Source organism: Callithrix jacchus, chromosome 2, assembly GCF_049354715.1.
Source record: "Callithrix jacchus isolate 240 chromosome 2, calJac240_pri, whole genome shotgun sequence".
Lineage (NCBI taxonomy): Eukaryota > Metazoa > Chordata > Mammalia > Primates > Cebidae > Callithrix > Callithrix jacchus.
In genome coordinates this window covers 124,326,533-124,353,255 of record NC_133503.1, presented here as the reverse complement: position 1 = coordinate 124,353,255, position 26,723 = coordinate 124,326,533, and the positions used below count along the sequence as shown (strand labels likewise).

The window sequence follows — 26,723 nt, the reverse complement described above, 5'->3', positions numbered from 1 at the left end:
CTCAACAGCTCTAAATTGTCTTCTTGACCTTTGGGATCATTTTATTCCCATGAGAAAGATATTCTTTGTTCACAGTGAACATCATGCTCAATGGGGAAAAGTTGAAAGCTTTTCTATAACAAGGCAAGGATGCCCATCCTCAGCACATCTAATCAACATAGAGTAATGAAAGTCCTAGCCAGAGCAATTAGGCAAGAGGAAAAAAAAAGGCAACCAAACTGGAAAGGAAGAAGTTAAATTGTCTCTGTTTATACATGACATAATCATATACATAGAAAACCCTAAAAACTGTTGGAATTATCAAATAAATTCAATGAAGTTGCAGAGTCAACACAGAAAAATCAGTAGTGTTTCTACACACTAACAGCAATAATCTGAAGCCATTTTTCTAAATCCCATTTAAAATAGCTACAAAAAAATAAATACTTATGAATAAATTTAACCAAAGAGGTAAAAGATCTCTACATTAAAAAGTATAAAACGTTAATGAAATAGGCTGAAGAAGAAAGAAATAAATAGAAAGACATCCCAAGTCCATGGATTGGAAGATTAATAGTATTAAAATGTTCATCTGCCCAAAGCAATCTAGAGAGTCAATGCAATTCCTACCAAATACCAACAACAGTCTTCACGTATAGAGAAATAGATCCTAAAATTCATATGGAACCATAAAAGACTCAAAATAGCCAAAGAAATCTTAAGCAAAAAGAACAAAGCTAAAGGCACTACATTACCTGACTTCAAAATATACTACAAAGCTATAGCAATGTAAACAGCATGGTAGAAGCAAAAAATGAAACCAGATACATAGACTAATGAAACAGTATCCAATGCCCAGAAATTAATCCCTGCATTTACAGCCAAATGATTTTGGCACCAACAACACAGAATAGGGAAAGGACAGACTTACCAATAAATGATATTGGGAAAACTGAATATCCAAATGCAAAATAATTAAATTAGACTCTTATTTCATATCATATACAAAAATCAACTTGAAATCGGTTTAAGACTTAAATGTAAGACCAAACACTATAAATAAAACTACTAGAATAAAACACAGAATAAAAGTTCCATCACATTGGTCTGGGCAATGTCTTTTAGGAAAAGATCCAAAATGCACAGGCAACAAAAGCAATAATGGAAAACTAGATTGTGCCTAACTAAAAAGCTTCTGCACAGCAATGGAAACAATCAACAGAGTGAGGAGACAACCTATAGAATGGGAGAAAATATTTACAAACTCTACATCTGATAAGGGGTTAATATCCAAAATAAATAAGAAACTCAAAACAAGTTGATAGCAAAAAAATTATAACCCAATTAAAATATGGGCAAAGGGCCTGACTAGGCATTCCCCAAAAGAACACATGCAAATAGCCAACAGGTATATGAAAAATGCTCAACATCACTAATCATCAGGAAAATGCCAAATAAAGCCAGAGTGAGATATTATCTCACATCTGTTAGAATGACTATTATCAAAAAGATGAGAAAGGCCAGCCATGGTGGCTCATGCTTGTAATCCGACCACTTTGAGTGGCTGAAGCAGGAGGATGGTTTAAGCCCAGAAGTTCAAGACCAGTCTGGGCAACATATGAGATCTCATCTTTATAAAAACAAGAAAAGAATTAGCTTGACATGATGGCACACACCTGTAGTCCCAGTTACTTGGGACACTAACGTGGGAGGATTGCTTTAGCCCAGGAGGTCAAGGCTGCAGTGAGCCGTGATGACACCACTGCACTCCAGCCTGGGTGCCAGAATGAGACCCCGTCTCTAAGAAATAAGAAGATACACCACAACAAGTGTTGGCAAGGATGTAGAAAAAAGGGAACATTTGCATACTGTGAGAATGCAAATTAGTATAGCCATTAAAAAACTGTATGTAGGTTCCTCAAAAAACTAAAAATAGAACTACCATAAGACCAGCAAGCCCACTACTATGTACATATCCAAAGAATTGAAATCAGTATGTCAAAGAGATAGCTTCACTCTCATGTTCATTACAGCACCACTCCCAATAGCCAAGATATAGACTTCAGTGTCCATTAATGAATAAATGGATTTTTAATGTGATATATATACACAATGGAATACAATTCAGCCATAAACAGAAAGAAATACTGTCACTTGCAACATGGATGAACCTGGAAGACATTACGTTAAGTGAAATAAGCCAGGTACAGGCAGACAAGAGCTGTTTGATTTCCCTCATATATGGAATCTGAAAAAGTTGATCTCATAGAAGTAGAGGGTAGAATGGTGGTTACCGAGGCTAGGGTGGTTGTGGAAGGTAGTTGAGGAGATGTTGGTCAGAGGATTCAAAACTTCAGTTAGACCGAAAGAGCAAATTCAAGAGATACATTGTATAACATGATGACTACAGTTAATAATAAACTGTATTCTTGAAAAATGCTAAGATAATGGATGTTAGTTTTTGTCACAAAAGAATGATAACTTCGTGAGGTAATGCACGTTAACTAGCTGTATTTAGTCATTCCACAATGTATATATACTTCAAAACAACAAGTTGTACATGGTAAATACATACTATTTCATCTGTCAACTTAAAAATTAAAGTGTATATATATATATATACACTTTATTCCATATAAAGCCATAAACTAAGCTGAGTAAATGTATTCCTCAATTCCAGTTTTCTGGATGAGAAGACTTGAATTTATATAGTTTTCTTCTTTTCCACATCTATCTGTAAATTTTTAAATTCTTAGTTATCATGTCTTTACATAAATGCCAAAGTGTCTAGTAATAGCATCTGCACCAATATCACCCTCCTATAAAATGAAATGGGTGCCTTTAATGCTATGTAAGTTGAATATTGAATACTACACAAATCGAATATAATTTTTTACTATAAACTTTATATGATCTGAGTATATACTATTGTTTACAAAGTAACCCATTTTCATTTTCCTCTTTGCTCTTCCCGCTTTTTTTCAGATACTACTGCCCAGCTATGTATCTCGGAAAAGACTAAGTTCCCACAGATGAATCTTAATAGTCTACACCATTGCCCCATCAAGTGATTGGTTTGGAAAAAGGCTTAGAAATGATATATTCAAAAAAAATCTACAGAGTAGTTTCTGGGAAAGATTTTTTTTTAATTCTTAAAAGAGAAACATGAGGGGAAATGTCATTTTACTGCCTTTGGTCGTTACTTTTTCTGTGTGATGTCTGACATTGCAGGAGCTGTTTTGTGATGAAGAAGAAAGGCCGTCTAAAAAAAACAAGAGTGGAAAAATGGAAAAGTCTGGACCTTTCGTGACATTACTGAATAATTGAATTTGTGAACACTACAATTTCACCTATTCTGGACTTCTTGTTATGTGAGATTATAAATGTTCTTATTAAGTCACTTCAAGTTGGTCTTTTCATGACATCTGAAAGCATCCTGCCTAGAACGTAATACATGAGTCAGAAAAGCTAGCTGCTTTAACAAACATTCTAGATTTTAGTGGCTTAACCATAGAAATTGATGTCTTGTTCACTTCACAGTCAGATTTGGGTCAGCAGGGTCTCTGCTGTGTGCAGACATTCACAGCCCCAGCTTTTTTCAGTGTAATACCACATCCTTATACATAGTCTGGTAGGAAAGAAAGAGCATGGAGGCCATACTCCAGCACCTTGACTTTTGCCATATATCCCTACCTAATCTATTGGGAAATGCAGTCAAACAACAGCCCCAAAAGGAAGAGAAAGAGGTTTGGGAAACACATAGTATTGTCTCTAATATATCCAATTACTTTAACAATTCTGATACAATAGATTTTTTTTCCAAAATAATCAGTGTTGGCTTAATCACTTGTCTTAAGTGCAAACATCACCTGCTAAACCTCCTACTAAAAATGTTTACCTTAACAGTGTCAAATTAATGATTCATATATAGCCCATAAAGTCCCCTTATTTTTATCTCATTAAAACTAGGAATATTTTCTCTAAACATTAGAAAGTGATACAAAATGAATGGAATTAATTTTATATCTTTCAAAAGATTGAGCTTTTTTCTGAATGGAAAGAATTCAGTTCAATTAGACTGAGTTTGTAATAAAGTTGATAATAAAAAGAATAACTTGGATTTTGGGCTAGAATGCAAGAGTAAATGCTAGGCTGATTTATTAAGTGAATCCTAGCCAATTGAATTCACTTTCTGTGGATGGATTTTCAAAACCTATAAAGCATCTCTAATAGCACTGCTGATTTGTTTCTCCTTTAATGTTCCTTTGCTATACTGGAATGATTAAAAATTTAAAAGAATTGTTAACTATCCTGTTGACAGTCTCTTGTTTATATCCTTAGGGGTGTGTGTGTGTGTGTGTGTGTGTGTGTGTGTGTGTTCTCAGTTGCCTAATTTTACCTACTATATTTTAGAAATAAAGTTTCTGGTGCAACAGAGCAGTCCACAGATCAATCACAAACACTATCCAGTTGTTGTCAGTAGCCAATATCTAATACTTATGGGAGAAACAAAAACTCAGGAAAAAAGATAACACTGAGCCTCTTGTGGGAGATTTCTCATGTCTGGTGGGTGACAGAGAAAGTGAAGCAAGACCAATCCCATTACCACTAGTTATGCTTCAGCCATTTCAATTTCATTCATTTTGCTTTTATTTCTGATATGCAGAGGCTGTTTGATGAATTCCCTTATGGGAACAGGCAAGTCTTGGAAGAATGTACATTAAAAAGTTATGAAGAGTACATAATTTATTAAATCCAACTCATTATTGGGAACTGTTAGCATACAATTCATTTAATAGGAATCATTGGTGGAGAAAATGACTGTTGTTTTGATCTGATCACATAAGCTATCTAATTTTGCTTGTCTGTGGTGATTTACCTAATCTTGAACAACATGCGTACTCACTTAAACTCTGCTTGCTGCTGGCAAATAGACACATAGGTTTTGTTATTTATTAATGGCAATGGCTTTACATTTTTATTATGTTCTGTAACAAACAGACTCTCCATGTTTTCAGAAAATAATTGAATAATTGAATAGAGTAGCTATACCCCTGAGTGCAAAACGGACAAGAATAGGAAACCATTTTACTGACAAATACCAAGGTCTATGGACCTGTCATCTATTAACAAGCTTCACTTAATGAAACAATCAATCAAACAAAAAAGATGATTGCCTGCCTACTATGCACAAAGAGTAAGCCTTAATAGTGTACAAAAAAATGTCAAGGGGCTAAAAAGACAATATACACATGAAAACAGCTAGCTACAGATAGAAGGCAGCATGTTATCAAACACTAGAGAATACAGACAAATACAAGAGGCCAAAGGAGACGAAATCTCAATGACAAGGGACGGGCAAGGGATAATCTTAATCCTACAGCCCCATGTCTAAACCTAGGCAGAATTTCTGCATGTAATTTTATAACATTATTTTCCAAACCAAATGTGTTAGAACTAACACTTAATGCCAGGATAATTTAAAATACTATATTAAATTTGTTTAACCATTCTTTTATTTAGCCTATAGGAATAGTTACTTTATTTCTAGTTTTTCCCACTACAAAGGTACTGTAATCATCACTCTCACAGTATTTTCCCCCTACAGAACTACGTTAATATTTGCTCTCACAGTATTTTTGCTCTTATCTCTATAGAATACATCCCCAGAAATGGAATTACTGGGTGAAAAGTTGTTTATATATACACACACACACACATATATATTTTATTTTATATATATACACACATATACACACACATATATAAATATATATACACACACAGACACATATACATACAGCTTTTATATACAGAGACACACAGCTATATATATATGATAGTGTGTATATATATATATGTACACAACATATATGTAGACACAGCTTATATATGTATATATACACACACCATATACACACATATATATAGTGTATGTATGTGCATATATGGTGTGTGTATATATACATGTATAAGCTGTGTAAGAATATATATATATACACACATACACACACACATAGTGTTACGTGTGTGTGTGTGTGTGTGTGTTCTTAATACATTGTCATATAGCTTTCCAAGAAAACATTTAAGCTCACTTCTCCCACAGCAAACTCATGGCATACATTTTGCCCACATCATTGTTGAAGGTAATGCTGTTGGTCTTTTGAAGTTTTGCCAATCTAATGGTAGGAAGTAGTCTAACATTGTGACTTTCATTTTCATTACCCCAAACTCTCAGTGAGTTTGGTATCCTTTCACATATATTCAATGACCATTTTTATTTGCTCTTTAATAAAATAATGTTTTCATCCTTTGCCTATTTTTATATTGGGTTGTATTTCTTCTAATAAATAATAAATCTGAAAGCATACTTACAGATTTTTAAATTTTAGTTTTCTGTTCAAAGACAAAAATTATGAATTTATTAGTGTTGCTTATGTTCTGCTTCATACAATGCATGGTGCTAGAGAGCCATGGGAATTACAACATGGTTAAATTTGGTAGTAGAACTGAGATACATATGGAAATAAAATAAAATACATCACATAATTAATAAAATTAAGAAGGAGAATTTGGTTTTTTGTTAATATGTCAAGGAAAAATTTTCAGCAAGAAGAATAGTAGCTTGGATTTAATGGGTTAGTATGATTTTGGTAAATGTTATTTAAAAAAAGAGTAATCTATGTACAAGAAATAATAGATTTTTAAAAGCAAATAAATAATTTAAATACCAGAATAGTTGACCTATGGTCTTGCTCTGTCATCCAGGCTGTAGTGCAGTGGTGCGATCATGGCTCACTATATCCTTAACCTCCTTGGTTCAAGCGATCTTCCTACTTCACCCTCCTGAGTAGCTGGGACCACAGACGTGCACTACTATGCCTGGCTAATTTTTCCAGGTTTTGTAGAGATGTGGCCTCACTATGTTGTTCATGCTGGTCCTGAACTCCTAGGTTCAATCCATCCTACCTCCTCAGCCTCCCAAAGTACTGAGATTATAGGTGTGATCCATCATGGCCAATTGCAAATGCCTTCTAAGTGCAGTAATTTTTAAAAAAAATAATGTAATGCTTCTTGTTAAGAAATACAGGGAAATCTCTGTTTCTTCGTTTCAAATTTAAAATGTTAGCAATCACTTATAGTTGCCACTTATTATGTACAGTCTTAAGCTGTAATTTTTTAAAAATCAGGAAAACCTGGGAGCTACACTAATACTTTACTTCCTGTAAGAACAGTAAAGTTACTAAATAATAGCTTAATGTTATAAAAATTAATACTTCCTAAAACATCTAATTTAAAATGAGAGAAAATCTCTGATTCAATGTGATTGTGGTTATATTTGACTTTGAACATACTGTAATCTATTCTGTGTACTGTCTGTGGATTATTAAATCTACATATAACCCATGTTTCTGAAAAGCCTTATCAGTTATATGAAACAAGGTACTGTTGATGCTTGAACAACATGGGTTGGAACTTCATGAGTCCATTTTTAGATGAATTTTCTTTTGCTTCTGCCACTCTTGAGACAGCAAGACTAATTCCTCCTTTTCCTCCTCCTCAGCCTACCCAACTTGAAGATAACAAGGAAGAAGACCTTTATCATGATCCACTTTCACTTAATGAACAGTAAATATATTTTCTCTTTCTTATCATTTTCTTAATGACATTTTCTTTTTTCTGGCTTACATTGTTATAAGAATGCAGTATGTAATAAATATTGCATGCAAAATATATGTTAATCAACTGTGTTATCAGTAAGGCTTCTGGTCAATAGCTAGTGGTTACATTTTTGGGAAGTCAAAAGTTATATACAGATTTTATTTTTACTACACAGGAGGTCAGCACCACTAACCTCCACGTTGCTCAAGGTACCATTGTAAGAAACAGCAATATCAATGACTCACTTTGAGGGGAGGGAGTGTTACTCCTTTCTCTCTGCTGTACAATTCTAAATATATAGGTACTTCAAAGTCTCCCAAAATAAACATAGAAGTCCCTGAGGTCACCTGACCTACTCTCAAAACAGGTGTAGAGTTCATTTTACCTGCTGCCTTCACTGAGCATTGCAGCCCCTCCCCTATGGTGCCATGACTTCCATCCAGCACTCTGCATTTTTCTTTTTTTAAAAAAATTATTTATTGTACTTCAAGTTCTGGAGTACATGTGCAGATCGTGCAGGTGTGTTACATAGGTATACATGTGCCATGGTGGTGGTTTGCTGCATCCATCACCCTGTCATCTACATTAGGTATTTCTCCTAATTCTATCCCTCCCCAATTCCCCCACCCCCTGCTGCTGTTTCTCCCCTCGGCCCCCAACCCCCAGTCCCCAGTGTGTGATGTTCCCCTCCAATATCCACATATTCTCATTGTTCAACACCCACTTATGAGTGAGAACATGTGGCATTTGGTTTTCTGTTCTTGTGTAAGTTTGCAGAGAATGATGATTGCCAGTTTCATCCACGTGCCTGCAAAGGACATTAACTCATCCTTTTTATGGCTGTATAGTATTCCATGGTGTATATGTGCCATATTTTTCTTATCCAGTCTATCATTGATGGGCATTTGGGTTGGTTCCAAGTCTTTGCTATTGTGAACAGTGCTGCAATAAACATACATGTGCATGTGTCTTTATAATTAAATGATTTATAATCCTTTGGTTATATACCCAGTAATGGAATTGCTGGGTCAAATGGTATCTCTATTTCTAGATCCTTGAGGAATGGTCACACTGTCTTCCACAATGGTTGAACTAATTTACATTCCCACCAACAGCATAAAAGCCTTCCTATTTCTCCACATCCTCTCCAGCATCTGTCGTCTCCAGACTTTTTAATGATCACCATTCTAACTGGCATGAAATGGTATCTCAATATGGTTTCGATTTGCATTTTGCTAATGATCAGTGATAATGAACTTTTTTTCATACGTTTGTTATATGCATAAATGTCTTCGTTCGAAAGTGTCTGTTCATATATTTTGCATACTTTTTGATGGGGTTGTTTTTTGCTTATAAATTTGCTTAAGTTCTTCATAGATTCTGAATATTAGCCCTTTGCAAATGGGTAGATTACAAAAATTTTTCCCATTGTGTTGGTTGCCAGTTCACTCTATTGATAGTTTCATTGATACTTTCTTTTGCTGTGCAGAAGCTCTTAAGTTTAATTAGATCCCATTTGTCTATTTTGGCGTTTGTTGCCATTGCTTTTGATATTTTAATCATGAAGTCCTTGCCCATGCCTACAACCTGAATGGTATTGCCTAGGTTTTCTTCTAGTGCTTTTATAGTGTTAGGTCTCATATTTAAATATTTAATTCATCTAGAGTTAATTTTTGTATAAGATGTAAGGAATGGATTCAGTTTCAGCTTTCTGCATATGGCTAGCCAGTTTTCCCAACACCATTAATTAAATAGGAAATCCTTTCCCCATTGCTTGTTTTTGTCAGGTTTGTCAAATATCTTTGATCTTTGATCTTTGGCACTCTGCATTTTTCATATGCTATTGCTGCTTCAACAATCACAAGTAGGTGCTATTGTTTCTGCCCTGAACACCCCATTTTTCCAGGCAAGGTTACTTCTTGTCTCATGTCTGTTAAGCAATGTTGTTTTCAGCATCTAGCATCAGAATCTCCCACCATCTTCTTCCAGACAACATACACTCCTGTAAGGCACTGCCACCAAAACAATGGAGAGCATGAGGTACCAACACTGTGTAAAGGCTAATGGTAAAGACTAAAATGATGCTTCTCCTCCTTCTTGGTGTTACAGACTCTTATGGGAGTCCCAAACATCTGCTGCCTGTAGTAATGGATCTATTAGTTATTAATTAAAACCCTCTCTTTTGGTAACTCAGATAGGATGAACGCTGCAGAGTGGATGCCAATTATTATAATGCCTTCACTGTAGAACCTAAAACTTCTTCCCCTTTTGGGCAAGATGAGGTTGGGGAGTGTCCAGGATGCACTAGAAGGTCATTCAGCTGGAGCTATGTTGGAGGAGCACCGCCTCAAAATGGTTCTGACCTGACAAAGTGAGGGGGCCCTAACAAGCTTCTGATCCTCAGGAGGAGTGGAAAACCAAGAGTTTTAGGTAAAGTTCTATGTTCAAGTTAGTGAAACCTGCAGTGCAGAAGTCCCTGTGAGCAACTTCCGAAGAACTCCTGCTTGCCAAGAAAGCAAGTCCATTTGAACATCTGTATGCCCAGAAAGCTCTAATAGTGTGTTACAAGAGAATTACCTCATTAAGACCTTTCCTTCAGGATAGTTCTTCTCACTCACCTGCTATAGCTTCAGATCTCAACCCCGGACAGATCAGAAACTGAACCAGAAGGCAAGGATGAAGGAGAAGATCACAAAGCTCTGGAAATATGAAAGATGCTGACAATCCTACCTTTCTGCTATGGACTTCCTTCCTGAAGCAGGCCTAAGCTGGGGGAAGGGAGAAGCTTTGGCTCCACATGCAGGTGTAAAACATTTCAATTCTTAAAATGAGATTATATGGTTAAAATTGCCAGAAAATTGTTTTAACTATCATAGAGTGACCAGAAAAAATTACATAAGATATGCACTAGTCCTACAGAGCAAGTTAGAATGGGTAAAAAAATAAAACATTTTTCTCCTGGAGACCAATATATGTTCTTTGTTCTCAAAACAATAATTATTGAATTTTTACTATGTGCCATACACTCTTCTTAGCCATGAGAATGAAGAACAATATATTGATTGACTTAATATTTAGTACAGCTCTATGAGATCAACACTATTATTAATCCCACTTTGTAGAAAAAGAAATTTAGGTACAGAAATCTGAAATAACTTGTTAAAAAAAACCCTCAAATAGTGAGTGACAGAGTTGGCATAGACTTTTCCCCATAAAAGTCAGTAAAGTCAGAAGCATTGAGGACCAAAGAGAAATTCTGAATTTCAAAGAATGCAATCTTCACTTCCATAAAGACTGCGCGCTGTTTTCCTTTCAAATATAGGCTGCAAGAACAGAAAAAAGCTTATAAAATATATTTTTATGTTATCACAAAGGTTCTACACATATGAACCTAAAATAAATTACCAGTAAAATGGAAAGTTAAGATAAGGACTGGCTGAGCATATTTTATTTATTTCTAAACTATATTTTCTGAATGTTATATAAAGAGGAAAACTGATACTACAGAAAATCAAATTAATGATGTAGAAGAAACTATGAGAAATTTTTCTAAAACATAAAGAGACTGAATAAAAGGAATTTAAATCAGAATAAAGAAAACAAACCATGTGGAGAACAGATTCCCAAAGCTTAATCAAAATATGAAAGAGAAGATAGATCAGAAACAATAATCAAATTAATGAGAAACTTCCTTCATCTAATAAAACTTCATTTTTATGGTCTGAGTAAGTGTTACATTTCAGGAAATCAATAAAAAGAAAACAATATCAAAATATATCTAGTAGAGTTATCACAGCTAAAAGGCAAAAAAAAGAATCCTATAACCACCTAGGGAAAAAAATAATACTAGGTACAAACAAGTAAGATACATTCTGCCCAGATTGCTCTGCAACACTAAATCCCAGGAGACTGTGAGGCAATATTTATCAAAGTTTGAAGAAGTTATCCATGTATTTTGTTTCAAGAGAAACTGTCAATTTATGTATGAAGGCAGAAGAAAGATACTGGGTATGCAAGATGGAGAAAACATTTCCCAGGTGTGTTATCTGACCATACGAATCAAAGACACTCTGAAGGACAAGAATTAAAACCTAGGAATAAGCATGTCATGCCTATAAAGGACTGGTGGTGAGCACTGACAACCAGTTAATCATATTGAGATACTTACAAATGTAATAGAAACTCTTAACTGAAAGCAATTAACCAGGGTCTCTATTCCCCCTTCTAAGTCTACTGATTCTCACTATGTGTTTAGTCTGTTAGAGCTCCCATAACAAAGTATCATGGACTGAGTGGCTAAAGCAACAGAAGTTAATTTGCTCACAGTTCTGGAGGCTTGAAGTCCAAGATCAAGGTGCTAGCAGAGCAGGTTTTCAGTGAGCCTTCTTTTCCTGGCTTGGAGATGTCCACCTTCTCCCTGTGTCCTCACATGTCCTTTTCTCCTTGAATGTGTATTCCTGGTGTCTCTTCTTCTTCCTATAAAAACATCAGTCTTATTGGATTAGTGCCCCAACTTAAAAACCAGATTTAATGTTAACTACCTCCTTAAAAGGCCCTGTCTTCAAATACAATCACAAAGGATGTCATAAGCTTCAGTATATGAATGTGAGGGAGGACACGATTGTTACTATAGAGTTCATAACTAACAGGCTACTCTTAATTCCCACTATAAAACCTACTAACTCTGAATGCTTATTGGGTAAGGGTTACCCTTAGGGCAACAGGTCACCTCCAATTTTGCTTCTATTAAGATGTAAAATGATGAACTGAGAGTCAGCCATGATAAATTTCCAAATAACACCTATAATTACCTTCAATAATTTATCTAAATATTGTGCAGACCAATGGAATGGGTGTTTGAAAAGTCTAGAGAGTTTTTGTATCTAAGACCAATTCTAATGTTTGGAAAATCTCAGTAAAGGAAAATTATATAACAAAATTTCTTTATATAACCAAATTGTATAATAAATTTATATATATAACAAATTATATATATATATATATATATAAACAAAAATATATAACAAAATTAAATAACAAAATTGTGGCTGAAGCACCTATAAAAAAATGAGGGTAAAACTTATAAACATCAAAAAGGATTCTGTTCTCAAATTATTTCAAAAGTGTCTAATTTATTACTTCAAATGAATGAAACAGAAACCAAAAACTATGAATGATATTTTCAGAATGTTGTATATGTAAGAAAGACAAAGTGGAACTACAATTAGCAGAAATATCCTCAAAAGGATGTCTCAATCCTACATCTAAAGATAAAAATGAAATATACGTAGTTTATGTTAAAATAAAGCCTTAATTATATGTGTATTATTTTAATGAGTCAACTTTTTTATTACTCAAGCAATTATGAATCACAATCACGTTATATAAGGATTCTTCTATACTTGTTTAAATAATAGTAGAAATGTGACTATAAATAATTTTAATTAAATTTTTATTTATATATTCATGTAAACAATAGGTTTATAACCCCAATTTTTCTTAAAATTAGGTTACTGGAGTGACTGGATAGGTTGCATAACTTTCCATTTATTTGTAAGTATTATAATCCATGTAGGGGTTTCAGATAATTAGGGGGTCTGATCTAGGAAGATGAGATGACCAGGGACAGTGGCGGACGGAGGATCTACTGGGCTATGCTGGGACAGAGTTTCACAAAAGGGGAACCTTTCACAGAATAAGGCTATTCAGAGGCTAGGCAAAGGGGCCATCACCCTGAGTGGAAGGAGGGCAGGAGAACTACTGGAGAAGAGGGAAATCAGAGAGGGGGCAAACATGTTAGGTGATTTCCACTCAGCAATAAAGCTGAAATTGTGTGGCTCCAAACACTGCAAAGGGAAATAGGAAATTGGGGTACTCTAACCACAAGACTATGTAATCAATGACCCACAGAAGCAGGGTGAGGCTTCTCATTGTATGCAGAGTAGACAGACTCTAAGGCTAAAGGTCTGTTTCTTGGGCTGGGCTAATTTTATAATCTGAGTTTGGTACCAGGGGCTTCTGAGTTAATGTGTCTCAACTGCAATAAAGAAATAAAAAACCTAGGGACCAAAGCTCAATAGCTATCTTTGGATCTTTTATATAACAATTATAATATAAGTAGTATATACTTATAGATATATAAGTATTACATATCCCTATACACATATGTGTATATATAGATACACACTGATACTGTTTCATGCTGATATTGGTGACATTCAACCATGAAACTGCCAGACTAGAATTGCCATTAGTGACCATGAAAAAGAAGGGGTTGAATATTTATTTCCCCCAGTAAAAATAATTCAAATGAACAAAAGCTCTATATAGACAAAATCACTATTTAATCATTTTACCAAGTATAAATGTATATTTTAATGTAATTGCACATAAATTATTTTAGCTTATATAAAATTGCCAAAGGAATGGATTATTGGCATGATTTTCAGAGGAAATTTTAAGTATTTTCTGCTCTCTCATCCTTATTTTTATTCTTCTGCTAGTTAGAGTCACTCTGGCATGGCTTCAAGGGAAAGTCAATTGAAATAGATATTGATGTTACATTAACAGACTCCACAGCTAGCGATGTGAACCATGAATATACCCACATAAAATACAAATGGCTTCAATGATGGGGGGAGGAGGGAAATAATAAATAATAGCTTTAAAATTGTGCAAAATAAAAATAAATCATCATTTCAATAAATTAACAAACAGGACCCACTAGACTTATAAAAATGCAAGGCACTATGCACTTTAAATGAAGTTAATAAAACCAGATGGGGAATATTTTATTAAGAAGCCATTAAACAATAAAATAAAATTGTAAGATAACTGTGGGTTGAAAGCTTGCTCTGAAAGTAAAATAAGAGTAATAAGATGGATTGGGTTATATGTTAGGGAAAGGAGAAGCAAAATAGCTTAATTCAATAAACTATCATTAGGAACCTAGGTGCCCAAGATATCAAGGTGAATACAAAAATGTTTGTTCAAGGGTCACCACATATGGCTAGCCATTGTAATTACCTTAAAGTAATTCAAAGTCTAGTAGATAAGAAATAAAATAAAGTACTATATTGGTCTTCTTCTTCATAATTATCATAGTATCTGTCTTTCCCAAGGCTTTTTGGATATAAAAACTATATTTTCAGGTTTTCTACTGTATTACTAACATTTGAGCAATGATGTTTGCATTCCCAGGCACTCATTAAGCATATGCAAGCATTAAATTGCTTAATAAACAATATGGGAAGAGCGCCAACTTGGATTCTTGTTTTGCCTCAAACATAAAACCAGAGTTTAGCCTAGTAACCCTACTACCTGCATTGTATTTTGCCATGTAAAGTGTTTTTTTTTTCCTTCCTGAAAACTCATTCCAAGCTTAGAGGTCCCCAAACCTCAACACTTTTCTTTATCTGTAGATAGAGAACCCACCTTATGTAGGAATTGGAAAAATGTTTCACAGTTTTCATCAAAGCAAAGGGTAAACTTCTGAGTATAAATCTGAAGCCCAGTTAAAAACCTAGAGAGATCTAAGAGAGTGTGCTGGATAGACTTTAGCCAATCTGGTGTTTCCACTACCCCATTTCAAGATCTCTTTTGGGACTCAGAAGAGATGCCAGAATCCATGTTTCACAAACTTCCCTTCCATATTTGATTCCGTTGCATTTTCAGATGACAGGCACTGGTAAAGAAACTGAATTCCTGCAGGCACTTCCAGCCTGAACAGAACTAAGATGCACAGCAGCTTACTGACAAGTTTTTACAAAGCACCTATTTCACTAATGCAGAATGGGTAAATTGGTGGGAATTTCCTAGGAATTTTATAGTATTAAAAGACTTTCCAGACAAATTATTAAGAACCACCCACTTTGATATTTTGAGCTAAAATCTTGGGTAGAAGTCTTGCTGACCTTTGTTCCCTCAGCTTCTCTAACAGTTGTATGAGCCTCTATTTCCTATATCCTAATCACTTAGTGAATGAATAATTGATTACGTGAGTAATATCAGACAATAAATACTATCTTCACCACTTCTTTTTTTTTTTTTTTTTTCTTTTTGAGACAGAGTCTCACTCTGTCATCAGGCGCCAGGCTGGAGTGCAGTGGCATGACATCAACTCACTGCAAACTCCGCCTCCCAGGTTCAAGCAATTCTGCCTCAGCCTCCTGAGTAGCTGGGACTACAGGCACGTGCCACCATGCCCAGCTAATTATTTTTTGTATTTTTAGTAGAGACAGGGTTTCACCATGTTGGCCAGGATGGTTTCGATCTCTTGACCTTGTGATCCGCCCGCCACGGCCTCCTAAAGTGCTGGAACTACAGGCGTGAGCCACTGCGCCCAGCATCACCACTTCTTAAATACAGACAAAAGCCTAGAGTGGAAGACTTCAGATAATTATCTTTGCATCTATATTAGCAAATGGCAACATTAGTTCTTTATGTAGTAAAGAACCCATCTGTGGTTCATGATTTTACTGGCATTTGCTAACAATGAAATCTGATACGAATGATAGGACTGATTCAAAAAAATTTCTGGGCTCATAGGCAAATAAATTCACATCGTGGTGTTCCTCATCCATTTTGAGATCAAAGCACAATCTGTAAACTTGCTTCTGGTTCAGTGCTTTCATTATTTCAAATGCATGTCATTGTGGTACGTTAAAAGAGACTACTTCTCCTAGCTATGAACACCCTGCTCAGATTGGACTTCTTCACATCTGTACATGGCGCATCTGTATCATTTTTTAGACTCAGAGCCACCTGCCTTGACATAAACTTCAGTTTGAATTCAAGAGACTGCTTAACATTTTTGGCTTTTTCTCTTCTCTATCATTATCTTCTGAGGTTTATAGAAATAAAATTAGGCTATATAAACATACATTCTGACTAATATAAATGTTGAAAGTGTGTGAACTAGAGTAACTCCATCTTAAATAGGAGCTGAGTAAAATGAGGCTGAAACCTACTAGGCTGCATTCCCAGAGGGTTAAGACATTTTAAGACATAGGATGAAATAGGAGGTCAGCACAAGATACAGGTCATAAAGACCTTGCTGTTAAACAAGTTACAGTAAAGAAACTGGCTAAATCCCACCAAAACCAAAATGGCCACAAGGGTGACCTCTGGTCTTCCTCACTACTACACTCCCATCAGCACCATGACAGTTTACGAATGCCATGGCAATGTCAGGAAGTTACCATATATGGTCTAAAAAGGGGAGGCATGAATAATCTACCCCTTGTTTAGCATATCATTATGAAATATCCATAAAAATGGGCAACCAGTAGCCCTGATGGCTGCTCTGTTTATGGAGTAGTCATTCTTTTATTCCTTTACTCTCTTAATACATTTGCTTTCACTTTGCACTGCAGACTTGCCCTGAATTCTTTCTTGTGTGAGAACCAAGAACCCTCTCTAGGGGTCTGAATTGGGACCCCTTTCCTGTAACACAAAAAGAGCTTACTTCATAATTTTCATAAACCATATTTTAAATAATATTTTTGTTGTACCTCTGAATTAGAAATACAATAATTTTTTAAATGCTGTGGGTAGAAATATGAGTGGAAACATTTTGCTGTAGACCTCTCTGTAACCAGGTTCTAAATGGTCTACTCTGGACTGTTGAATGAGTCTCTTAATTGGCCTTTCCACCTCTAACTACTATTTGTCTTCCATTTTCAATTTCTTCCATACGAACTGTTCTACATTCTCTAAGATTATGCTGGGACTATATGGATCAGTTCTGAGATAATGTGGGCAGAAGTGAAATGTTCTTTTAGGCTTGCCTTACAAAAACTTCCCAAACAGTAAGTTAGGTGCAGAGGACCCAGTAGGATACATGGAAGCCCTAGGAGCTTACAGAAGGAGTCTAGGTCTTTGAAGAAGTAGAGCTTCCCCACTGACCTACTGGATTATAAGTAGGAAAAATATATATTTCTTTGTTAAACCATAGATTTTAGAGGTTAATGGTTAAGAGCATATTAGCCTAATCTGATTAAATAAGTTAGCTTAGTCTATTTAATTTCATCTCTGAAACCTCTCTATGGAACAGAAGCTTAATATTTTAGAATTATTTTCTAAGACATTCCTCCAGAAAACTGTTCTAGTATACTCTCATCTCCTTCCTTTCACAGACTTCACATATAAAATTACACTTTGGATTAACTGAACTAACTTTAACATGATCTAAATAATCTAAAATATACTTACCTTTTTATCTCCATTTAAATTACTTTTCTCAAAGATTTGCATCTTGAAATCCTACATATAAATCCATTAAGATGACGAAATTGTCAGAATTACTATATTTTTGTGAATGTGTGATTTGGAGGATACGGAATAAAATAAGGTCTGTCTGGTAAAAATAAATGTATTATATCATACAAAAATAGAAACTTTCATCTGTGAACTAGATTTTTAGCATTTTGATTTTTAAATTATAGATTTCACTTAAAGATATTCTGGTTTCAAATATAAAGCCAAGCCTCACAATCTATTTTATACTCTTAAACCAGTACCATGGTTTATTAGACAAAATATTAAACAAATAGTTGAATGTTAATCCTAATTTTTGAAACTGTCTCTGATTTTCTTTACTGACATGGGTAATGTATTGTGGCTATGGCATTGTTTTGCTGGTTAGTTTTGCCCCAATAAAAGTAAGATCCATAAACAAAATTAAAAACATCCCCCTCTGAAGAGTGATGGTTTATCGTTGTTATAAGATCATGTGGAAAATCTATATAAATGATCTTACACAGCTCGAGTCAGGTTTATAGATAATTATCCTAAGACTTTCTAAAATATATGTATTTACCAATCAGTCAGCATTCTAAAGCATGAAAGTCATCTCCTTTATGCTGTGTAAGAGTTGACTTCATGCATGGGAAAACATGAAGCCTTAAGGCTCAATTGACATTTGGAAGAGACAATTTGTCTACACAGAACACCATCTGTTTATGGTTATTGTCTATCAAAAGAATATAAGAAGCATTATCTTGCATATGATCACACAGAAGTCATTGTTGTACCATCCTCATTGAGTAGCTGAGTAGCAGAAAAATACCACCTGGAAAAAAACATGGAATCTTGATTTCCCCCTTTCAAAGTCAAAGTCATTTCTTGTCAATGCTTAAATTATATGGCAACTAAACAGTCAGTTTTACTTCTTGTTTTCTTTATCATCTGAAATTATTAGAAATGACCAAAAATGGTTTGAGTGTAGTGTCTATCTTTAAACCCCACCTGATATAGTACAGAGTTTTTAACGGACAGTAAGTAGGTAAGTATTCCCTGAATTTAACTGGAGAAACTGATATGGCATCTAAATACAGAAATTGAAATTTAAATATATATATATATATATACACGTATATATATACACACTGTATTTTGACTAAGTGAATTGTTTGCTTCCTATCTTGTTTTGGCATAAACAAAACACAATGAAAATCAGAAAATATGAATGTCTAGTATCTATAATTTTGGACAGGGGCAAATGCAATATAAATCCTACTGTTTATAAACATAAAAGAAAATTTCTTATCTGACTTAGAAAGAAGTTGGACTAACTCTAAAAACCTTATTCCTTTTATATCTGAAAACCTTATTCCTTTTAGATCTTTCTTTCTCTTCACGAAGTCTTGATGTTTTTATAGATTTCTACCCTCACATTAGGTGGTATCAAGGTACTACTCCTTCTCTTTGCTGGGTTAGCATCACAGGAGGCCTATCAGGGAGTCAGGATTTTAGCACTACCCAGTTTTACAAGGCCATCCCTCCCACAGAGTGTAAGATACTCTACTTGAGGATCATAAACCATGCACCCCAGCCCCTCCAAGCCAGTGTAATGTCAAAAGAGGCCTAGTGGAGAGCTGGAATTCCTGCTCCCAACTAGCAATGACAAGGAGTAACTCCTTCCCCACCAAATGTTAATGGAGGATGGATGGAGAAGGCCACAACTGGCAGGAAAAAGGTGACTTGCCTCTTAAAGAGCCCTGCTGTAACACAAGACTTAGATAAGACCTAGAGTTTTACAATATGAAATGCAAAATGTCCAGGCTTCAATTGAAAATCACTAATCATACCAACAACCAGAAAAATCTCAACTTGAAGGCCAAAAAGCTATCAACAGATGGAAACATTGAAATGACACATATGATACATATCTGACAAGATTTTAAAGTGATGTTCATATAACTAACAAGCAATTATGAACATGCTTGAAACAAATGAAGGAAAATGTAAGTCTCAGAAAAGAAATAAAACATTTAAACATGAATGAAATGAAAATTTTAGAAGTGAAGTTCATAAGTCAATAGATATGTCAACAGCATAATGGAGAGGAGAGTAGAAAGAATCAGTAAATTGACAGGAGACATTAGAAAGTATTCAATCTGCACAACAAAGAGGAAGTAAGGAATGAAAATAAAGTCACAGAAAACTGAGCAGCCATAATAATAGATCTAACATTTGTACCATTGAAGTGCCAGAAAAAGAAGCGAAAAAGGGTGAAATTTTTAAAGTACTAAAAGAAATTTGACTGAAAATTTCCCAAATTTGATGAAAGATATAAACTTACAGATTGAAAAAGCTGAACAAACAAACCTTAAACAGGGTAAAGTCAAGAAATCTATGCAAAGGCACATCATAATTAAGCTTCTGAGAATGAAAGGCAAAGAAAAAAATCCTGAGAGCATCCTGAGAGAGATGAGAGACTACATATAGAGTAACACTAAATCAAATGACATTGGATTTCTCATCTGGAATCATGAAGGCCAGAAGTGGCATATTGTTTTTCAAATGCTGAAAGAACTATCAGTGCAGAATTCAACATCTAGTGAAAATATTCTTCAGAAATAAAGATAAATTCAAAGTATTCTTAGATGAAAGAAAACTAATTTGTTTCTAGAAAGCCATACATGTAAAAGCTTGAGTACAACATCAAAAGATAGAGATTGGATAGATGGATAAAATCAATGACGGAACTATATGCTGTCAACAGAAAACTCTCTTCAAATATGACATGTGTGGGTTGAAAATAAATGATGGAAAAATGTATACCATGAAAACAATCAAAATAAGGCAGGAATGGCATCATTAGTATCTCTCAAAGTACACTTCAGCGCAAAGAAAATTACCAGCAAAAGAAAAAGATGTTACATCATAATTAAAGGGTCAGCTCACTCAGAAAATACAGCAATCCTAAATGTGTACACACAAATAACAGAGGGAAAAAAATAAAGCAAAAATGGATAGAACAGAAGGGATAACTGGACAAATTCACAATTATAGTTACAGACTTCAACATACTTCTCTCAACAATTTATAGAACCAGACAAAAAATCAGTAAGGACATAGAACTCAAAACATCATCAACCAATACAATTTAATTGACATTTATAAAACACACCACATAATAACAGAATACACATTCTTTTCAAGTGTTTACAGAATATATATCAACCTCAACTATATCCTGATTTTCAAAACTTCAACAAATTTAAAAGAATTGAAATTCTGTATGATGTGTTCTTGATGACAATCAACATAAACTAGAAATAAATATCAAAAAATGTAAATCCCCAAACACATGAAAACTGAATAATACATGTCTAAATAATCTGCAACAGAATTTCTAAAAGTGCACTGAAGTGAATGAAAATGAAAATGCAGTATATCAAAATTTGTGCCACACAGCTAAAGCAGTGCTAAGGGAAAATTTTATAGTACTAAATATTTATAACAGAAAAAAATGGAAACTTCCAAGTCAATAATCTAAGCTCTCATTTTACCTTTTATGATGTTAGTATTGTCCTAGTACCCAACTCAGACTAAGATAACACCAAAGGAAAAACTAAAACTACAGCCCATAATCCCTTGTAAATATAGATGTAAATTTGAAATCAAACTAATTCACCATATTAAAAGACTGAAGAAGAAAATCACATAATCATATAATTGATGCAGAAAATCACATTAAATACATTTGACAAAATTTCACAGCCATTCATGACAAAAACTTTCAGAAAGTTAGGATTATTAGAAAACTTCTTCACCTTGATAAAGAACGTCTACAAAAATCAACAGCTAAAATCATACCTAAAGATGATGTGTGATACCTAATTCTTAGCCTCTAAAATCAGAAAAAGGCATTGATGCCAACTTTCACCACGGTTATTAAACATTACTGAAAGTTTTATCCAATGCCATCAAGCAAGAAAAGGTAATACAAGGCAAATAAATGGAAAGAAATAAAACTGCCCCATTAAAAGACATTATAATCTACATAGAAATTTATGCTAAGCACAAAAACTTGATCTCAAAAGTTCACGGACAATATGATTTCATTTATATTACTTTCACAAAGTAATAAAATAGAGATAAATAACAGATTAGTGGTTGCCAGGGTTTAGGGATAATGGAGAAGGAAGGGGATGGGTATGACAATAAAAGGAGAACATGAAGGAGATGCTTATCTTAATGGAATTGTTCTCCTTATTGTGGCAGTGGCTCGTGACTCTATATATGATAAATGGCACAAAACTACATACATACATTGTATCAATGGCAAATTACTGGTTTTACTTTGTACTATAGTTACAACCTGGGTCAACAGAATTTCTCTATATTGTTTTGCAACTTTTCGTGAATCTACAAAATACACAGGCAAAAAAAGGGCCACAGACTAGAAGACACTAAGAGTAGTCACAAATAATTTTTATATGAAATTTATGGACTACTATATAAAATTATGTTATATGAAATTTAACAGTGGTGACAAATAATTATATGAAATTTATGAAGAATCTAAAAGTCAATAAGGAAAAGCAAACAACCAATTAAAAAATACACAAAGGATGAAAGGAAATTTCTAAAGGAAGGAAAGATGCTGGAAGACATCATCAATCCACCACTATTCATTAAGCTCATCTCTGTTTCCTGCACATTCAGAAGATCCCATTAATAAAGACATGAAATGCCCCTGCAGCAAGCTTGTCCAACCCACAGCCGTGGTCTGCATGCAGCCCAGGACAGCTTTAAATGGAACCCAACACAAATTTATAAACTATCTTAAAACGTTATGAGATTTTCTTGTGATTTTTTTTTTTTTTTTAGATCATAGCTATTGTTAGTGTATTTTATGTGTAGCCCAAGAAAATTCTTCCAATGTGACCCAGAGAAGCCAAAAAATTTGACACCTCTGCCCAACAGTATTAAGGAAGGGGGAGGACCTCAACTCTGAAGGCAGGGGCTCAGACACTAGACCAAATTGAGGACTGGCCAAAAAACATTGGGTAGGAAGCACCTCCCCAAAGACACACCCACCAATGTGCCATATCAGTTTACCATTGCCATGGCAACACCCAGAGGTTACATCCCTTTTCAAGCCAATGACCCAACAACCAGGAAGTTACCACCCTTATCCTAGAAATTTTTGCATAAACTGTTTCTTAATTTGCATGTAATTAAAAGTGGAGATACACACACACACACACACACACACACACACACACACAGTTGTCCCCAATGTTTTTGGCAGCAGGGACTGGTTTCGTGGAAGACAACTTTTCCACAGACAGGGAGTAGGGGTGGTTTTGGGATAAAACTGTTCCACCTTGGATCATCAGGCATTAGATTCTCACCTAGATCCTTCCCATGCACGGTTCATAATAGAGTACACATTCCTGTGAGAATCTAATGCTGCCACTCACCTGACAGGAGGCAGAGCTCAGGCAGTAAGGCTCACCTGCCCTCCACTCACCTCCTGCTGTGCAGCTGGATTCCTAACAGGCCACTGACCTTATTAGTCATGGCCAGGGAGGTTAAGACCCTCTGCCTCTGAGGGCCTACTCTGGGCACACTATGAATGGAGTATCCCTGCTCAGCAAGGAGCAGTACTTCTGCTGCTGCTGTATGCTGCCACTTCAATGAAAGTTGCTGTCAAACACAACCAGGTGACTCTGGTTGGCCCTTGAATTCTTACCCGGGTGAAGCCAAGAATCCTCCTGGGCTAAACCCCAATTTTGGGGTTTGCCTGTCCTGCATCAGTATAAATGGGAAGTTCAAAACATAGATTTGCCCAGGTAGTTATTATTTGAATTCTTCATTTTATCTTTTTAAAAATTTTCAGACTTCAGAATAAAAGTTATTTTGATCAGAAATTCTTTGAAATATTAAACTTCAGTATATACCATAACACCATTTCTGACCTCCTAGTAGGAAAGTAAGGATCTCTTGCTTTCTAACTGGTTGAAAACAGCAAATATGAAATAAGACCATGTTATTTAATATATTGCATAAATTGTATGTGTAGACAGTAGAGTAAATTTTAAAATAAATGGGGACATGAGAGCAGGAGTAAGGGTGGAGAAGGTAGTTTACAGAGCTCAAAAAAACCCCAGAATAGCCAGGTTATATAGAGTTTAGTAACTCAGACTGACAAGAAATATTTTTAATCAATTTCAGGGAGTCATTTTGAGCAATATTTCTAAGATTTCTGCATCAATTCAACCAAATTACCATCTGTATCTACTTCTGAACTGAAGGGATGTAAACCTTCTACTAAGATGTCAAAGCTACTTTCTATTATAACCAGATATATCTCAGAGCTCAAGATTAATGAAAAAATAAACCTCAGAATAAACCAAAAGAAAAGAAATATTCTATTCAAGAAACTTAAAAAATTTGATTTTTAGTCTAGCTTCATAACACACCTGAGATGAATACATATTTTCTGCCACAGTATATATATATATATATATGTGTGTGTTTGTGTGTGTGTGTGTGTGTGTGTGTGTGTGTGTATGAAGAATGCATACCCAGAAAATAAAGATATGGGCTTTTCAGTGGGAAAATTACCCTCAGGAACCTACTTAGCAGGACTGTCCCTGAATTTTCTGAGCCCTAGAGCAGCTTCCAAATTCAGGATGGTACTCAGGTCACAGAGTTAAAATTTCTTTCCTTACAGTACCTGACTTTTCAGTGTAGTATTTTAGGTTTGCATATCATACATTCAAGAAGTAATCTTAGAAAATTAATGCATTAGAAGAAAGAAGTAGCCTTATTTGGGAAAAAACAGTATTTGCTTTTTGCAATTTCATAAAATTTATAGTTGGACTGTACAGTTTGTTTTATTAGTAATAGTATAAAAGTAAAGATGTTTCAGATATTTTTGATTTTACACATGTTGAAATAAATTATTTCAGCTTAATATGAATTTATTTACAGTACACAATTAGTGAATCTTTAGCAAAATTTTGAAAAAATGAATTTCCCAATATATTTTTATAGTCTAGAACAATTCTTCATTCCAGACTATATCCACCATAAATAAAATTCATGTATAGTATAGCATTTTAAATTTATCAACAATTACTTACAAAGTAAAGGTCCTTCATCATTAATTACTTAGCAATTTATCATTTTCTCAAAAAGCCAGGATGGAAAATCTCATTATCAACTATGGTTTCAAAATATAAATTAAAATCAAAGGATCAATAACAACCATTTCCTTCTCCCTACCTAAATATCAAGAACTTGAATAAATTAAATCATCAATATTAAAGAAATTTAATCACATTCTCTTTTGTTCACAGAAGTGAACAAATGTATATTATTAAAAGATGATTCTCAAGCAAAAGAATAATTTTAAGGTTATCAGTTTTCTACTTTTAAGATTATTAAGTTTATTCCTGTTTATATGCCTTCTTATACCCCTTTGTTCTCGACCTAGTAAAAGTATATTCCAAGAAAGGTTATCCAGATTAATAATACAAATAAATTAGTAGTAATGGACTATTATGAAGGTACTAGTGTAAATAAGAACTTAATAATAAAATGGATATTTTTTATTTTCTTATTCTCTTATTCTATATGTATTAAAACTACCATATTTTCTATATAAATATATGCCTCTTTCCCAATGCAAGGATGATATACTTTTATTTTGTTATTTAGTTTTCTGTCTTTGATTTACACATTTACATTGACATTTTTTAAAACTCTATTTGCTTAAGGTACAAAAAAAACTTATTATTTACTGCAATCTCAAGTGTCAAAGCTAAAGCATTTCAGAAGCAGCTAAGCCAAAAAAATAGATGTGATATTCTCAGACAACAGCAAAGCACTAAATGAATTTCATAGCTATAGCCAAACTTTTCTTTTAAAATAGCAAAAAGATATTTATATCAAACTGCATCATCATAATCAAATACAGCTGAATATTGACTTTGTACATCATGCAATACTTCACAATTGCTACAATATATTAAAAATCAAATGACAGATGTAACGAAATCTACTGCTTGTGTGCCTTCAACTACATTAAGTCTCATCACAAACTGAAAGAAAAATGTATCACATGAGATAAAGAATAAAAAGAACAACTCCAAGGGTTATTACCTTGTCAATTCCTATAAATCCAGACTTAAACAATAGCCATTCTTTTAAGCGAATGAAGAACTAGAATACATCACAGACCAGAGCTGATTTCTTGCTAAGACCTCTCTTTCAATTTGCCCTTCTGTCTTTGTGATCAGTCCAAATTCATGGCCTCAAAATAATTCATACATTGGTGATGCTATAGATTAGCTCTATTTCAGGATTCTTCTATTAGGTTTATATCTATTATGGACAATGCCCATTCACTATTTTATTTGGATGTCTCAGGAGCTCTTCAATTTTAACATATCCATAATTGAACAAAAGTTTATTATTTACCAAGAAATCTAATTTTACCTCCTAAATATTATTTTCTCTATTATTTCTCTCTTTCTGTCTCCACTGCAAAACACCACAGTTTAATCTATTATGATCTGTCATCAACTGTACTGTGACCAACACTCTTCCTATTGGTCTCCCAGACTTTATTCTTGGTCCTAGTCTATCCATTCTTCATTCAACAACCAGAAGCATCGTTTTTAAGGACAAAAATAATAAAAATGACCTTTAGGAAAATAAGTGGTCAAATATATGTTGTACTATTTTCAAATAAAATGACAAGCAACTAGGGAAAAATGAATACAGGTGTTGAAAAAATATCAAACAATAGTCTTGTCAGTAGTGACACTGACAAGATC

At 34.3% G+C, this 26,723-nt stretch overlaps 1 long non-coding RNA gene across 1 annotated transcript in view; it reads right to left on the bottom strand.

Moving 5' to 3' along the window:
• Nucleotides 1-11,915: 11,915 nt before the first annotated feature.
• Nucleotides 11,916-26,723, bottom strand: part of LOC144581581 (uncharacterized) — a 57,942-nt gene continuing 43,134 nt past the window's right edge. Inside the window, exon 2 of the long non-coding RNA XR_013532590.1 lies at nucleotides 11,916-12,117. This is a non-coding gene — a long non-coding RNA (uncharacterized LOC144581581). The remainder of the gene's footprint in view (nucleotides 12,118-26,723) is intronic.